The sequence below is a fragment of the Leptodactylus fuscus genome, chromosome 1, assembly GCF_031893055.1.
Source record: "Leptodactylus fuscus isolate aLepFus1 chromosome 1, aLepFus1.hap2, whole genome shotgun sequence".
Lineage (NCBI taxonomy): Eukaryota > Metazoa > Chordata > Amphibia > Anura > Leptodactylidae > Leptodactylus > Leptodactylus fuscus.
In genome coordinates, this window is record NC_134265.1 from 50727911 (window position 1) to 50746388 (window position 18478).

Sequence of the window (18478 nt, forward strand, 5' to 3'; positions counted from 1 at the left end):
GGATACGTTCCAAAGCCTCCCGCAAAAGTCAAATTTCCATGAAGTGGAGATGCAGTATTTAATCTCATGTTAGGGGATGTCCTGCGATACTGTTCATATCCAAAATAGTCTACGTATATGAGATGTTATGGGTGCTCACCATTGAAGAAGTTACACGAAACTTGACTGATGATATTGATGGTGACGACTTTTGATTATTCGGCAGAGCGATGAGATGATGATGATATGACGGGGGTCGAGATGAATGGGAAGAAGAGCATAATTAATTATCTTTTTCAATCACCACTTCATCAGGTGTTGTAGAGTCGCTCGTATCAGCATTCGGTTGTCACCAAAGGATGTACAGTACAGTATCATTCCGCTCAACTAATAGCGGTACCTGTACATGTAGATTGGGCGGCCGCGGGAAAACCGGTGGTGTTCAAAAAAAACGCAGAGTATTTTTCCATTAATATTTTATGAAAATCAGTGGTAAAGTCGGACCCACGAAAGTCAAGGGACAACTGTACTGTAAATTGCTGCAGAATTTTATTGTGGAATCCACTTCAAAAATCTAATCTTCTAATACAAATCAGTAACCCTATAATATACAATATAGACCAAAATTGTAAGTGTAACATTGAGGCAAGCTCTTGTAAGAATGTAGCTTTTATATACATATATCTCATTGGCATAACTCTTCATACTTTTTGTGAAAAACGCTGTGGGAAAAACTGCAATGTGTTTCACACTCCAGGCTTCATCTATTTATATTGCTTTCCTATCCCTGCAGTCCAGCCTCTCCTCTTCTCTGGTCAGATACCATCTCGGTTGTAACATTTCTATTTCTCTATGCTCTGCTGTCCATTCCATGGTGTCTTTGCTTAGCATCATATGGCCAGCTAGTGACAGTACCATCTCTACCTGCTGCCTCTGCCTAAATATCCTTCTTTTCTCTATATTCTTCTAATATAAGTATATAGTTATTGAGGCTGAACTTTGAGCTCTTTCTTTGTAAGAATTGTTATAAGAATTATCTAGTAGTTAGTAGTGGCCCCGTGGGAAGCCCCTGTGGAACAGTCCATCTTATAGGAAGTGAGTGGGTCCGCTTTTAATCAGAGTATAAACCCATGTACATTTTAGCAGATCAGAATGAGATCCCATAACCAAAGTCAAAAGAAGGAGCCCATGAATTTTCAGATACAAAGGAAGAACTAAATAAGGTAATAGTGGCTGAATTATATATGTAGCGAGAATGGGTACATATGCTGCAGTGCTGTGCAAACATTTTAGGCATGTGTGTGGGAAAATGCTAACTAGTATGAATACATCCAAAAATAGAAGTGTTAATAGTTTATTTTTGTCAATTTACAAAATTAAATGAATGAAGAAAAGAAAAATTTAAATCCCATCATATCTGGTGTGACCTTTGCCTTTTGGACGATGAGTCCTGGAAGTGATGATACGGCCCCCACAGAGCCCTGATCTCAACATCATCCAGTCTGTCTTGGATTACATGAAGGGACAGAAGGATTGGAACAAGCCTACAATCATAGAAGATCTGTGCTTAGTTCTCCAAGATGGCGGGAACAACCTACCTGCCGAGTTCCTTCAAAAACTGCATCTGAAGGAAGACAAAGGGCAGTCACACCAAATATCTATGGGGTTTAGATATTCTCTTTTCTTCATTTTCTTCATTTTGTTAACTATTAACACTTCTGCTATTGAAATCCTCCTTACTTTGCAGCACTTATATCACACCAGCCTAAAACTATTGCATAGTATTGTGTTAGAATATGTAAGTATAGTTTACTTTGTATGTTCACTTTGATCTTGGTAATTTCATATCTGATATTCTTTGTCTTGTTGACAGTGAGAATGTTTAGACACAGAGTCTGCAATGGATACTGGTGAAGAGTATTCTAGATGTAGGGCTGGATATCATATGCCAGATGAAGGCACCGAGTAGGCCCGGTATCATGAGGTGCACATGATGTGGATTGTACACCGGCCAAGTATGTCTCAGCAAAGACTCTGTTATGACATATAGTCATTTCTGGTAATACAGAACATCTTGCCTGCATTTAGGACTCAATTGGTTTTCTGTTACCTTTTAAGAGACTAGTCAGTGATCTAACATCTAAGCCCTATACATTTCAAGGTATATGTCAATGAACTCCTTGTCAGTAGCCGACATTTTATGGCATTTTAGCAGCACGTTTCTAAGCATTTTCTGACCTTCCTATAAGGGTATAAGTAACTAATGCACGGTCACAAAGTAAGAAGCTTAAATAGTAAGTACATAACACTGAATACATAAAGCCGTAGGTAGAGGTATACCATCTATATGGCTGATATATTATGGCCCGCAAGTATTAAAGCGGACTTGAGCCTCAACTTATGACATAAAGATATATCATAAAATAACATTATCGGGATGGCACTTGCATCATGAGCACAGCATTTCTGGGAAAGTACCTCTATAACAGAGCTTTTGTTGGTATGATCCATTACATGCTCTATGGACGCCCAAGGCAAGGCTTTCAGGAAAAGTCTGACCATCTTTCGGTCCCTAAAGTGCAGCATGATACAGTCCTATGAAAAAGTTTGGGCACCCCTATTAATCTTAATCATTTTTAGTTCTAAATATTTTGGTGTTTGCAACAGCCATTTCAGTTTGATATATCTAATAACTGATGGACACAGTAATATTTCAGGATTGAAATGAGGTTTATTGTACTAACAGAAAATGCGCAATATGCATTAAACCAAAATTTGACCGGTGCAAAAATATGGGCACCTCAACAGAAAAGTGACATTAATATTTAGTACATCCTCCTTTTGCAAAGATAACAGCCTCTAGTCGCTTCCTGTAGCTTTTAATCAGTTCCTGGATCCTGGATGAAGGTATTTTGGACAAACAATTCAAGTTCAGTTAAGTTAGATGGTCGCCGAGCATGGACAGCCCACTTCAAATCATCCCACAGATGTTCAATGATATTCAGGTCTGGGGACTGGGATGGCCATTCCAGAACATTGTAATTGTTCCTCTGCATGAATGCCTGAGGATTTGGAGCGGTGTTTTGGATCATTGTCTTGCTGAAATATCCATCCCCGGCGTAACTTCAACTTCGTCACTGATTCTTGAGACTAAATGACCAATAAATCTCCACTAGGTTGCTTCAATAATATCTTGCTGCAGTTTACAGTGTATGCAGTGATAACAACAGGTTACAATTAGAGATGAGCGAGTACTGTTCAGATCAGCCGATCCGAACAGCACGCTCCATAGAAATGAATAGATGCACCTGGTACTTCCGCGTTGACGGCGGCCGGCCGCTTAACCCCCCCGCGTGCCGGCTACGTCCATTCATTTCTATGCGAGCGTGCTGTTCAGATCGGCTGATCTGAACAGTACTCGCTCATCTCTAATTGTAACCTGTTGTTATCACTGCATACACTGTAAACTGCAGCAAGATATTATTGAAGCAACCTAGTGGAGATTTATTGGTCATTTAGTCTCATACACAATGAGGATAATGGAACATAAGTCGATGTATCGTGGCTTACACAGTGATTCAGCCACCAAAACCACAACAAGATCCCTAAATTCGAATCCAGCCGAGGAAGACATCTGCAAGGAGTTTGTATGTTCTACCCGTGTTTGTGTGAGTTTCCTCCGGGTACTTTGGTTTCCTTCTACACTCCAAACAGCGCCGCACCTCCCATGAGGCGACCTGAAGCGACCGCTTCAGGCGGCGCTATGCCAGGGCCCCAGGGAGGGTGGCATTTTCGCTTACCTAAGCCAGTCCAGGACAAGCTGTCCTGGACTGGCTTAGCACCGAGCAGTGGTTTGGGGAGGCCACTGGAGCAGCGCTGCTCCAGCAGCCTCCCCTCACGCTCAGGCAGAGAGCAGGTCCTCTCCGTGCCTGCGAACACCGCTAAGCCCCGCCCCCTTCACACCACCACGCCCCCCCTCCGCTCCGCCCCCCTCCTCCCAGGGAGGGAGGGGCGGCTTTCTGTCTTTCGCCTCAGGCGGCGAAAGGGGTAAGTTCACCCCTGACTCCAAAGACATACTGATAGGGACTGTAGATTGTGGGACAGTGTTGACAATGTCTGTAATGCACTGTGGAATATGATGGCGGAATATAAGTAAGCATAACACATAAGATCAAGTACGGAAGAACTCCAGTGGAATCCGTCTCAAAGTCCCTAAAAAGGAATGAAAATCTAAGGAGTTCCTTTGGTGTATCCACTGTTAAGACTTGTCGCAGACCCTGTGCATTTTGGATTTTTTTTCTATTTTGGACCCTTTATATTATGTTGTTATTTCCAGACCACCTTACATTGGAGTATACTGACATCTCAAACGCTTTGTGTTTGCTGATACTTCCTTGCCATTGATGTTTGTTATGTGTAATGAAACAAAGCGAAGGATTTGTCTCATTCTGCTTTATGTATAATGTAACATGGGGTGTAAAGGAGACGGAGAATCACGTGGTGACAGGACACCTCCTTACACATGGGGCAGATTCTTAGCACTGTACAGACCTTCCTAGATGACCTCTATCCCTGCCCTGTCACTACTCTCTGTTACTACATACATCCACAAGCACACTATTAGTCCATAGATACAAGTGATTTTTACACGAGCATCCTCTCCGTTCTGTTCTGCATTAAGTACGTTTGGCAAACCATTTGATATACAAGAATATTGACCACCATTAGTTAGACACTGATGGCATATTTACTTGCTACACCGTCTTTATAACATTAAATAATCCATCGCTGTTGTCGATGAAGAGGTCGAGCTAGCTGAACACTGTTCCCATTTTTGCCACAAATCAGGGCAGGGCGCCAATGGTGCACCACTTTTACTCCAATTGTCTGGCATGAACCTGATAATACGTTTCCCCCAAAAGAGTTTTAGGATCATGTTGCCACAGCCCATTGCTATCAGTAAGGTGTTACATTTGGTATCGGCTTATCCCCCCCCTTCCTTTCTTTCTCCCAAAATGAAGTAAATACAGGGTGTCCCACTCGGGAGTACAACTTTAAAAATGCAAATGACTCTACAAGGCATGCATGTATCTTCATGCAACAAGGTTCAAATATTTGTTATTTAATGAAGAATTGATTGTGTCATAAAGAAGCAGGCACTATAGGCTGGCACCGCTACGGCGGCCTGGAGTGGTGAAAGCAAGCATGCAGTATGTCCAGTATACCGTACCACAAAGAGTGTCTACCTTCAAAACCATTAAAAAATTGGCCAAAAAGTTGGAAGCGACGGGAAGCCTGGTTGATCAGCAATCTGGAGGACGACCTCAGATGTGAAATATGTTACGGACCGTTTGAAAAATTCCCTATAAATTCTATAGTGCCCACCTCTTTATGACACAGAATCAATTCTTCATTAAATAAGGAATATTTTGAACCTTTCTGCATGATGATACATGCGCAGCTTGCAGAGTAATTCACATTTTTAAAGTTGTACTCCCGAGTTGGACACCCTGTACAGGGGCAGGTTAAAATATCAATTGCACCTCTGTCAGATCTCCACTATGGCAAGCTGAAAACAATGACCCAGACTTACCAACTGGGCTGCGACTAGAAAGCGGCCTCGGCTTTGCTCATGACACATCTCAGCTCCTGCGCCCCTATCACCACTATTTTACACAGTGACCAGAGCAGGGTGGGAATCTGGACAGACAAGGGTTTGGGACCTCTGGTCCATCAGATTTACTACAACTGACACCATAAAACTGGCATGAGATACACCAGAAATCTACGCCAGTGTGGTCCCTGCCAGTACCTGGTATATCCCAGATTTCTTTGCCATTGCAACATAATGGGGTTTGGTGGTCTTGGGGTGATCTCATAATCATTGATTTTGAGAATGTATGTAGAACAGGACGTAAACCCAAACGGATTTTCTCCTTTCATTGTTATCATGATAGTAATAGTTAAAGGACAAGACATCCTCAAAGTGCAAGGGCTCAGCAGCAGTCATGCTAAGTAGAGATGAGCGAACAGTAAAATGTTCGAGGTTCGATATTCGTTTTGAGTAGCCCCTCAATATTCGACTACTCGAATCGAATATTGAACCCTATTATAGTCTATGGGGGGAAAATGATCGTTTCAGGGGTAGGCAACGTTCGATCAAATTATACTTACCAAGTCCACGAGTGAGGGTCGGGCTGGATCCTCCGAGAAGTCTTCTCCTTGCAGCGTCCCCGCGGCGTCTTCCGGCTCTTCATTCACTCTGCCAGGCATTGGGCCTGGGCAGAGCCGACTGCGCATGTCCGCACTACAAGCAAGCATGTGCAGTCGGCTCTGCCCAGGCCCGATGCCTGGCAGAGTGAATTCAGAGCCGGAAGACGCCGCGGGAAGCTGCACGGAGAAGATTTCTAAAGGTAGGAGAAGAACCAGCGTTGATTGGCCGACTGTATAGCATTCGGCCAAATCAATGCTGGTTCTCCATCGAACTTTTACATTCAAACAGTGAGTGGTACTCAATCGAGTACGAGTATTTCGAATACTGTAGTATTCGATCGAATTCCTACTCGATCGAGTGCTACTCGCTCATCTCTAATGCTAAGGATAAGGAACGCAGAAGTAAGCTGTCGGGCTGAATTGAGACCCTTGTTTGACCCTCTATGAAGGGAGAGGAGGTTCTTCCATTCTGGAATCAAAATTTGGCTTTCTAGGATTGTCACTAGAGTATAGAGATCTGATTGACAAGTCCTAAAAGACATATCTGTGACATAGAATATAGTGAGGGCGGTTGAGAAAAATCCCTGATCGCCCCCTGTGAATATGGATTATTATTAGTGTGACTGTCAGAAGAAGTAACATAACACATGGCCTGCTTTCTTGGAAATACACTCATCTTCAACTTTTTCCATCGGCATAAGTGATCTCTATTTCATGTGTCTTACATAAAAAGCAGAATGGGAAGGAAAATAGCCATAGAAATCCAGTGTGTGCAAAGCCTCGTGTAGTTCTGGTTTCAGCTTTCAGAGACTTTAGCATAATTTCATGTCATTATGTCCTTTCTCTCGAGTCATTGAGGAGGCCATTGACTTATTATATCTGTCACTCATTTATACAGAGTTGTTTAAAGATACTGTTACATTGGCTTCCTCTGTAATGGAGTCTTAGGTTTATGTTATCTTTGTGCCTATCGATGACCTGTAAAACAATAGTGCAGATAACATCTAGACTTCTCCTTTAAGAAAGTGCATTCTGTTACCGGTATGGAGAAATTCATACACATTGTGGTCGTATGAATTGTATTACTAAGAAACCCAATCCACTCATTATCGCTATTGTACTATTTTATACTTATTTTTAGATGTAACAAAATCCAGTAGTGAAATCTGGTGTCTCTATTTATTGCTCTTTACTAGTGGCATAACTATAGTCTTGTAGGCCCCGGTGCAATCTTTTGTCCGGGACACCCTACCTCATCCCTACAGCGAATTCTTAATAGTGATGGTTATGGGTGCTAAGGAGTTGAATCCACCTTAGTGTGGTTAGTGGTAATCTGTGGGTGTCCTTAGTTTATGGGCCAAATGGAAGCTGCAATCTCAATACTGATGCCAGTGCTTATGGGCCCCCTAATGCTCCTGGGCCCGGTGTGACTTCACCCACCGCACCCCCTCAAGTTACGCCCCTGCTCTCTACCACCCTGTAGCTAGTACCAAGCACTAATACTGCATGCCCCTGGTGTTCTTGTAGTTGCAATTGCTCCAGTTCTAATGGTGGCGACATACTTATGATAACTGGTGGTCAAAATCTCAAAGGATCTATGGACTGGCCCGCTCATTCTCCAGACCTGAATCCGATCGAGCACATCTGGGACATCATGTCTTGCTCCATCCACCATCACGTTGCACCAAAGACTGTCCAGAAGTTGTCAGATGCTTTGGTCCAGGTCTGGGAGGAGATCCCTCAGAAGACCATCCACAACCTCATCAGGAGCATGCCCAGACGTTGTAGGGAGGTCATACAGGCACATGGAGGCCACACACACTACTGAGCCTCATTTTGACATGGACATTACATCAAAGTTGGATCAGCCTGTAGTGTGTCCACTTTAATTTTGGGGGTGACTCCAAATCCAGGCCTCCATTGGTTAATAAATTTGATTTTCATTGATGATTTTTGTGTGATTTTGTTCAACTTTGTACAGAACAAAGTATTCACTGAGTATATTTCATCCATTCAGATCTAGGATGTGTTATTTGAGTGTTCCCTTTATTTTTTTTGAGCATAGTATATATACACACAGATATACAATATATGTACATTGAGCCCCTTTTATTACTAATATTTGTATCTTTTTTACTTGCATTTTTATTTTGGTAATTTTCCCCAATAAATCTTAATTTATATATTGGTTATTTAGATGAGACATTTCCCATCAAGACAAAACCCTACAAGTTCAGTTTACAGTACCAAAAAGATTTTTCCACGTGAAATTTTTGAGGAGAAAAAAAATGGTGGTGGTGAGAACAGTAGATGTCTGTGTAGATCGCAGTGTCAGAATGTTATTCTTATACGGTTCTATGGATGACATAATTGCCGGGACATAAAGGATTTCTTATTTTCTCAGGCCTGCCATTTCTAGTCTTTAAATAAATCATTGAAATAGTTTAAAGGTTTACATTAAAACAAAAAATTCAGACGACTAAAACAGAATGGAAATATTATTGTAATGTCTGCCCTGAGAGTACACCTATCCAAAAACAGCAGTGCGAGGAGACCACTCCAGTCCTTGGAACATTTCAGCATTGTTCTGCACTTGTTCTACATTCGTGTTTCTCAAAGGTTCAAAGAGAATTGGAGAAGTAAAAGCAACATCTGCAGATTGTCAGCCGTTTTCCCATCCGGAGATGCATAGTCATCACTATATGTGGTATATACATCAATATACAATGTACATTATACTTAAAGGGGCTCTATCATTGGGAAAAGTCGTTTTTAACTAATCACATCCTTGCATAGGTTTTAGAAAGTCTATTCCACACCTACCTTTAGTATGTAGATTGCCTCAATGGTTTCTGAATAAGTCCGTTTTTATTCATATGCTACTTAGACTGGTGCACAATGCATCGTGCACCCCCTTTGCTACACTCAACTTCCTGTTTGCACACACATAGGAGATAATAGGAGAGACGAGTGCTGCTGGGAACTTCCTGTGCTGGCTGGAAGCTCATTAGCATATGAATAAAAACGGAGTTATTCAGAAACCACTGAGGCAAACTACATACTAAAGGTAGGTGTGAAATAGACTTTCTAAAGCCTATGCAAGGATGTGATTAGTTAAAAAGCAAAGCAGACTCCAGGAACAGAATACCGAACACAGATGTGAACCAGGCCTTAGTATCTGTTAATAAGTGCTGCTTCACTGATTCCAGCACAGTTGGAATATTTCCCCTAGTTACCACCATTCCTGAGCAATAAGTGCTGTTAATTTTGGTGTCTGATGCTTCTTCTCCGCCAGCTCCCAGTACACATGTGGTGCACACTTGAAGCTGAAGACAAGACATCTCACTACATTGTGCATATGAACACAGCAATGGTAATGACCGTTTAGGTTTTGTATTGTCACATGAGCAGTGTCACGTAGGAGCAGACAAAGGGTGTGATTCAAAGCTCAGAAGAAACCAGTGTCAGAGCTCAGAATCACCGCCCTCCTGACAGTTCAGAGACTAAATAGTATATCAGGCTCCAACACTTACAGCATGTATTCCTAGGGAATGATGGAGGCTACAGAAAAAAATTGCAATTGTGTCAGAATCAGTGGAGCAAAGATGCGCAAAGATCTGGACTTGCTGGAGGTGATGAAAGGTTCTCTTTAAAGTGGCTCTTCTAGTGTTACATCCACAAGTGGCCGTACCTAGTACTGGTGCTTGCTCCATTGACTTGGTCCCAAAATCTCACTAAGGGTCTATTCACATGGAGGAAAATGGTGAGGAATTGGTATGGAATTTCAGCGCTAAAAAAAAGCCTCCCATTGACTTCAATGGGTTCCTTTCTCTGCTAGCAGTAGAAGGAACCAATTGAAGTCATTGGGAGGCTTTTTTTCCACCAAATTCCTCACTATTTTGTTCCGTGTGAATTGACCCTTAAAGGGGTATTCCCATGACGCTTGTTCACTAACCTGCAGGCTGTTGTGCTCTCTTTGCTTCCTGCTTTTCTCGGCACATTGGTGGGCGGGGTTTCACTTGCACGGGATTGGTTGTAAATGAATTACCACAGTGTGAAGCTGATGTAGCAGAGCTGGATTTGAGTCAGTTTGCATTACATACAGAGGTAACAGACTCCCTATCTCAGCCCTTATCAGCCAAATTCAATTAAACCGACTGATAAGAGCTCAGAAATCCCGGAGCTCTCACCTCCCCTATCTGAGACGCTCTGCTACTTATCAGACATAAACAGCTCAGAGCTGCTCCCAGCCCCTCCCTCCCCCCTGAGAGCAGGCAGCTACATCACTTGAGAAATGAGCAGATAATCCCAAGGGCCATAGAAACGGAGTGTAAACAATGAAGTGAATAAATTAAGCGGCCAAACAAAGCAGTTTTGATAAAGCAATGCATTTAGGAAAAGACTTAAATCCACATAAACTAGCATTATAGATAGGATCCCTGTGATGGGACAACCCCTTTAAGGTAAGCTCTCGTAGTTAAAATCGCAGTGAACCCCTTTAAGCATTATACAAATGTAGAACAAACTAGCTATTCCTTGTATAGCGCCAATGTATTCCATAATGCTATATCAGTCACTGTGCACAGTAGGGCTCATAATCTAATTGTCCTATCTAGATCTTACATGTCATGTTTGGGAGGAGACCTTTACAGACATTACATTTATGTCTGTTCATAATGAATTCCATATTAACTTCCATAGAATAAATAAATTTACAACAAAATTGAAAGTTTTCACTACATTATCTCTATGGCTTTTTTCTTGGAAAGGCGGCATTTGAGATCCAGCCTTGCTTAACCACATAATGCAGTGGGGTGGGGCGAGGTTTACATACGGGTCAGGGATATTGAGAATAAAATCTTTCTTTCCTCTTTTCATATGTTGGTAATATTGTAGAATGAATGTTAGGTGAAATATGAAGCTCTAGAGATTACAGCTCACGTCCCATGTGTTATATGAGAAAGTGCCATGTTGATTCTGTCCGGACATGTCTTCATATTTCCACATTCATGACGGTGTGACATCATGGTTAGATCATACTAGAATAGTGCAGCTGCTGTATCTTGTGCAGTCAGCCGGCGCTGTATGGAGCAGATCTCCACATATGTTCTCAATTAGAAGAGTTCCTTCCATGTACAGTAAGTAAGATGATAAGGAAGGGTCAGCGGGATTTGGGATTTATTATAAGGATTTAGTATGAAATGAAATGCTGGGTTTAGCTTAGAGGTTCTGTTATACGGGGACTTGGTTACGGTCAGTCGCCAGTCAGTGATAACAGATGAACGTTTTACCTTAGTTATACTACACCCCGGTGAATTCCCTACAAAGCAATGGCTGACTAGCTCAATAAAGAATATATACATAGGCGTGCCCGATTCATCTCACATAGGTGTGTTCACAGGAGATCAGAGGGTCTTGTATTTCGGAACTACATTTTCATTGACAGAAACGAAGAAAAAATAACAGAGATAAGATAAGATAATCCTTTAATAGTCCCACATTGGGGAAATTTCAGCATGTTACAGCAGCATAGTAATACAGATACAGGATAATAACAGTAACAGTTGAAGGTTCTACATAGAAATAGCTGGCAATAATCTTAGCTTGTCCCATCATTCGCCTTCTGTCCTGGTCACCATTGCTGCCCATTTTTGTGTGGTGAGCTCTGATGCAAAATCTTTGACAAAGGTCCTATACACTATGTCCGACTGGTCCAACAGGGTAATAGAGGACCCTCTTGGGGGCTCAGACTTTAAGACAGAAACGTTCCAGCAGAAGACACCCACATTTGTAAGGTTTTATGGCAATTTTCCAAGGGGTTGTTGGAAGGCGGGTTCCTATAGTCATTTGATCTGGTGATCACAGAATCCAACACTGACCCTACCTATTCCTCATGTCTTTGAAGCACATCAGACCCTGGAACTACATCCAGTATAGCCCTGAGGCCAGCCAATATACCAAGTGGTTAATCAATTGTGTAGAAGAAAAGAAGCAATGAGCAAGCTGGTCCAAATGTAATAACTTTTATTGACACAGTACGCGTTTCAGGAACAGGTCCCAACAGGTATATATACATTTGAGAAAGGGAGCTGTTCCCGAAACGCGTTGTGCGTCAATAAAAGATTTTACGTTTGGACTAGTGTGCTCACTGCCTCTTTTCTTCTAAACAATTGATGTTCCTGACGTGTAAACTGTACCTACTACGTTCCTGGGGATCGCATCCTCTACAGGAGTAATTTCTACATGCATACATAGTGCTTGTGAGCTATTATCATAACTCTAAAAGGTGTTGGGAAACTGCAGCTCTGCTCCCATTCACTTGAATAGGAGCAGAACTGCTGCTGCTACCGATAGCCGAATCGGCTGATCTGTGTGGGGTCTGAGTCTCAGAGCCCCACCAATCTGATACTGATGACCTATCTTGTGGATCAGTATCATTCTATAAACACAACTGCTTTTTACTCAAAAGAGCGCCACTGTCATTCATAGGCAGCATCTGGTATTGCAGCTTGGCCCCACTGAAGTGACTGGGACTCAGACAAAGTCATAAAGTGCAAAGTCAATGTAGGAGGAACAATAGTCGCCGTATATACAGCCCAGTCAAATATTTGCAGATGTCAGCTCTGAAGTACATCCTGCGCCGCACCATGATAACACAGCCAAAATATAATAACAATAAAACATATTGCCATGGAAATTTAATAATGCGATTACCATCTATAGTTCCTTTTGTTTTCTTACAAGTATAATCTAGTGGAAACGGATATTGCTCTGTAAGTGGAGCCTTAGCAAAGCCATATAGGGAAATATCGGAATTTCCTACAATTTTTATTTTATCTTTGCATATGCTTCACCTTCCTGTTTACCTCTTGTTCATGCAGCTGTCAGGGATCGCCATGTTACCTAGCACAGCCATGATTTATCTCCCATGGCACAGACTTGTCCCATAGACTTGGCATATGTTTCGTCTTTCGTTTTCTTGCTCCCAGGCTTGTCATCCTTGTATGTTCTCTTATATCCATTTGCTACTAATCATCCCAGGTATTCTAATGATATAAATGCCCTTTCATATCCTTTGCTGAGATTAGGACGATTTCTGTTTTCTCTGCCGTCTGAATGAATTCCATCTGGTGTATTCGGAGATACAACTTTCTTTTTCTTATCCACATCATCTGTACAAACACAAGAGAATGAGGGCTCTCTATCTCTATGGAAAATGTTGCGCTTAACAGTTTGACTGCTGGAGAGGACTTTGATGTCAAATTAAAGGGAGCAAGAAAATCAGCATCAAATTAATGACGGTACTTTGTAGAACGGCTTCTACACTTTCCAAAGATTCTGCTATGTGGGTTCATTTTCATGAAATTAGCACTGACCAGGGCTTTAGGACATGTCTTCTCCTGCCAGGGCTGGTTATCTAGAGCAGAGAGTGAAGCCTCAGTAGGAGAAGACATTCCCCTGACAGACTCCCTTTAAGGAAACCCCAGCAAAAATGTAATATTACTTAAAGAGGACTTTCTAGCAGAATAAAACGGTTTATGTCAAACATGGCGTCTGATGGGAATGGGTTCCATTCATTCCTATGGAGCAAGGTATTTGAAACTATAGTTTCAAATACTATTCACTCATCTCTAGTCACTAGGTTTGAGGCCATAAACCCCAGTAGTATAAGCCCCACACTTGGTGACAGGTATTTTTCTTAAATATAGGAGATATATGATGGTAGGTGAAGGCCACAGGTCGACTCATGCAAATTAAATCAAATCAAACAGCTTTATTAGCACATCCGAGTGGATATTTGGCATTGCCAAAGCTAGTAAAGTGGGGGGGGGGGGGAGAGTTTGGGTTGGGGGGGGGAGAGTGGTGAGTATGGGGGGGGTGGTTTGGGGTATAACAGTCCGTGGGGTCTCATCTTCCTCTTAGTTGGTGTCAGCTGTATGGGGGGGTGGGGGTGGGATGGGTGATTTGGGGTATAACAGTCCGTGGGGTCTTTTAGGTGGTGGGTGGGGGGTTTGATAGTCCATGAGTCTCATCTTCCTCTTAGTTGGTGACAGCTGGACACGTATTGGGCAGCGATCTTCACAGTGGTCTCTTCTTCTCCCAGTAGGATGTAGAGTTTCCCCTTCTCGTCTGCGGATATGAAGTCTGGGATGTGGGCAGAGAGTCTTTGGTAGTAAACGGCCCTCACCGCTGAGTATTTGGTGCAGCAGGAAGTGGGTCTCGTCTTCAAGGGCCCCTTGGTCGCAGTGTTGGCACAGTCTATTCTCCTGTGGCTTGTACATCTGCCTGTGTCGCCCCATCTCCATCTCCAGGTTGTGGGCGCTCAGTCTGTACCGGCTCAGGGTCTGTCTGTTTGGGGTGGCGTATTCTCTCCAGGTAGGTGGCCATGGTGTAGTCCCTTTGCAGGGATTGGTACATGGTGAGTTTCTTGGAGTTATTTATTTCATTTCTCCATTCTTCGATGTACCGCTCTCTGTTTGCCTCTATGGTCGTCTTTATTTTGGCCTTGGTCGTCATCTGTTGGTGTTTTTGGTTTGGTGGTTGGCTGTTGTTTGGTTGGGGGGTGTTTGGTTTGCTCGGGTCTCTGTGGCTTAGCCATGCTTGGTGGTGGTACTAGTCGGGGTTGCTCCCCTGGATGTGCGCCTGGAAAGCTAGCGTCCTCTTCTGTATGGTGAGCCATAGGGGGAGCCTGCCTAGCTCTGCCCTGCAGGCCATGTTGGAGGTGTTGCGGTGGACATAGAGGAGGTATTTTCAGAACTCCAGGTGGAAGGTCTCTGTTGGGCTGGAATCCCACTTTGACTGGTCTGGGTAGGTGGCTGGGCCCCAAACCTCGCTGCCATAGAGGAGGATCTGGGCGATGACTGCGTCAAATATCTTCAGCCAGACCCTCACCGGTGGTTTGAGGTGGTACAGTTGTCTTCTGACGGCGTAGAAGGTTCTGCAGGCTTTTGCTTTCAGGGTTTCTATTGCTGCTTTGAAGCTTCCTGATTGGCTGAGCTCCAGCCCCAGGTAGGTGTAGCTGTTAGTTTTCTCCAGTGTGGAGCCTTTCAGTGTGAATTGTGGGTTGGTGGAGGCTTTGTTGTGGCCCTTCTTCTGAAATACCATGACTTTGGTCTTCTTGTGGTTGATGGGTAGAGCCCATGTGGTGCTGAATTTCTCCAGCACTGACAGGCTTTCTTGGACGTCTTTCTCAGTGGGGGACAGGAGGAGGAGGTCATCGGCGTAAAGCAGTAACTTCACCTCCCGGTTGTTCAGGGTGAGGCCTGGGGTTGGTGAGGCCTCCAGGGCTGTAGCCAGTTCATTGATGTAGATGTTGAAGAGCGTTGGGCTCAGGCTACAGCCTTGTCTGACCCCTCTGGCCTGTTGGAAGTATGCTGTCCTTTTCCCATTCACCTTCACACTGCACTGGTTTCCGTGATGATGACGTCACGTCATACGTCATACGTTCTTCATCCTATTCTACTCTCTAGGAGTTTTAGGAGCAGGCCTGGGTGCCATACTGAGTCCAACGCCTTCTTAAAGTCCACGAAGCAGGTGAATATCTTGCCTCTTCTGGTGTTGTGGACGTGCGTCTTGATGAGGCTGTGTAGGGTGTAGATATGGTCTGTGGTGCGGTGGTTTGGCATGAACCCTGCTTGGCTCTTGCTGAGGACCCCATATTGTGTGAGGAAGGTGAGGATTCTGTGGTTGATGATGCTGTTGAACAGTTTCCCCAGCATGCTGCTGACGCAGATCCCTCTGTAGTTGTTGGGGTCGTATTGGTCTCCATTTTTGTAGATGGGGGTTATGAGGCCTTTGTTCCAGTCTTGTGGGAAGTGTCCTGCATTGAGGACGAGGGTGAATAGTTTTGCCAGTGCCGCGTGTATTGCAGGAGAGCTGTGTTTGATCATCTCTGGTAGGATGCCGTCAGGGCCGCTGGCCTTTTTGCCTTTCAGCAGGGCAATTCTTTCCTGTAAATCTTTTGTGGTGATTGGTGGGTCCAGAGGGTTCTGGAAGTCTTTGATGACTTTCTCCATATCCCTCAGCTTGGTGGTTATCTGTTGCTGTTCTGGGGTTAGGTCTTCTTCAGGGATGTTTTTGTAGAGACCTCAGATATTGCCATGCATGGTCAGAACTGAGACCTAATGATGACAAATACATCTTGCTTCTGGGAGTTCTGTAAGATCATAACCCTTAGCTGAGGGGCAAACGTGCTTCATCTCCCATGGTGCTCGATTGGGACTTCCCATCTTCAGAAATAAAAGGTGATAAATGTGACCTCTCAGAAATTACCCTAATGCCATATAAGACCTTAGCCTCGTATCTGGTTTGTTTAAAATGGATGTGTCAAGTCTCCTATGATATCCTATGTGAGAGATGCTGAATTTAGGGATTATAGTGTATGGGGCCTCCTGACTGTCCCCCACTGTGTAGTCCTGGTCTACTTCACAAATGTCTAGGAGGATTAAGAGAAACTGCACAATGCAGAGATCTAAGGCAAGGATTGTTATTCCATGGGGGAATTCAAGTATTTACTAAAACAGACATGTCAGGGGATGTGGCAGATCCTCTTAAGGTACTCATACACTTAAAGGGGTGTTCCAAGTCTTTTTTTTTACCTCCTAATGAGGCTTAAAATAATAAACACTATATACTCACCTCTCCATTCAGTTAACAATCCAGAGTCTAGTCTTCCTGACATGGGAGGACGTCAGCCAATCAGTGGCTGAGCAGTGATGTTCTCTTCAGATGGAGCATGAGCACTCATCCACCGTTTGGCTAATGCATTCTCGTGCAAGTAGAGTAGGAAACTGGGGACCCAAATGGAGACTTCTTGACGGATCCCTGGCTAAATGGAGAGGTGAGTATATAAAGTTAAGCCTTGCTTAACCCCTTAACGCTAAATCACGTACCTGTACGTCAGGGAATGTGGTTAGTTCCCGCATTCCCACGTGCATGTACGTGATGGAGATCGCACGGGCTCAGAAGCAGAGCCTGTGCGATCTCCGTGGGAGGCCGGCTGTATCTGACAGCCAGGCTTCCCCTGTAGCAGCAGCACCGACCCCCCCCCCCCCGCTGTTTAACCCTTAAGGTGCCATGATCCATAGAGATCATGGCACCCTAGGGGTTTGGCCGGCTATAAAGCATGCTGCCGGCTGCATAAGGAGTCTGTGTTAGCTGCAATTTACAGCTACACGCTGCTCCTTAATCCCTCCCCCCATCGGAGCGAGCTCCGATGGGGGGAGGGTTAACCCCTTGGATGCCAGGACGAGAGGAAGCTAGTCTATGCATCTGCATAGCTAGCTTCCTCTATAGACTGCAATACACGTGTATTGCAGTCTGTAGTTAGTATAGAACCAGCGATCCTCTCTGATCGCTGGTTCTACTGTGCTTGCAGCACAAATAAAAAAATGTAAAAAAGGTTTTTTTTAAAAAAAATAAAATAAAGTGTGTAAAACAAACAAAAAAACAAACATAGTTACATTTCTTATAAATCTGGAAAATCGCTGTTACACTTGTAAGCCTTGTAACGTCCAAAATAAATTAAAATACAATCAAAAGATGATGCCGATATAAAGCAGAGATATGGGAGATAATATTTATTACTGTATTTGGGTGGTATAACTATCTGCCTGAAAAGCAGAGAATTTCACATTTTGAAAATTGCAATTTTTTCCAAATTTCCATCAAATTTCCTATTTTTTTTAATAAGTAAATACAAAAATATTGATTAGTGTTTACCACTAACATGAAGTATAATGTGTTACGAGAAAATAGTCTCAAAATCACTTGTGTAAGTTAAAGCGTCTCAAAGTTATTGCCATTTAAAGTGACACATGTCAGATTTGAAAAAATAGGCCTGGTCCTTAACATACTTTTGGGCTGTGTCCTTAAGGGGTTAAAGAAGAACCGCAAATTTTTATGTGTTTAGGTGTAGGAATAGGCGCTGCCCCCTGAGTGGCTGGCTGCCTGATACAGTGCTCCAAGCTTGGAGCAACCTTTATCTTTATCTTTCCTTTCTCACTCTTTTTCTCTGTATCTTCAAGAATCCTGTAACCAAGCAATCTAGCACTATGATTTAGCAACTGTAATTCGAATGGAAGACCCTGTGGAGTATTTTGTTCCTCTTGTTTCTATTGTAAAGCATGGACAATGACAAGACCTGGTTCAGCTGGTTTCCTGTGTGCACACATGTGCCTGTTACCATCCCCCCAGGAGCTAAGAACACCATGCGGCATGGAGGAGAAACCTACATGAAAGTGTGGACTTCTTCCTTCAAGGAGATGATTTTTGGAGTCTATTGCTG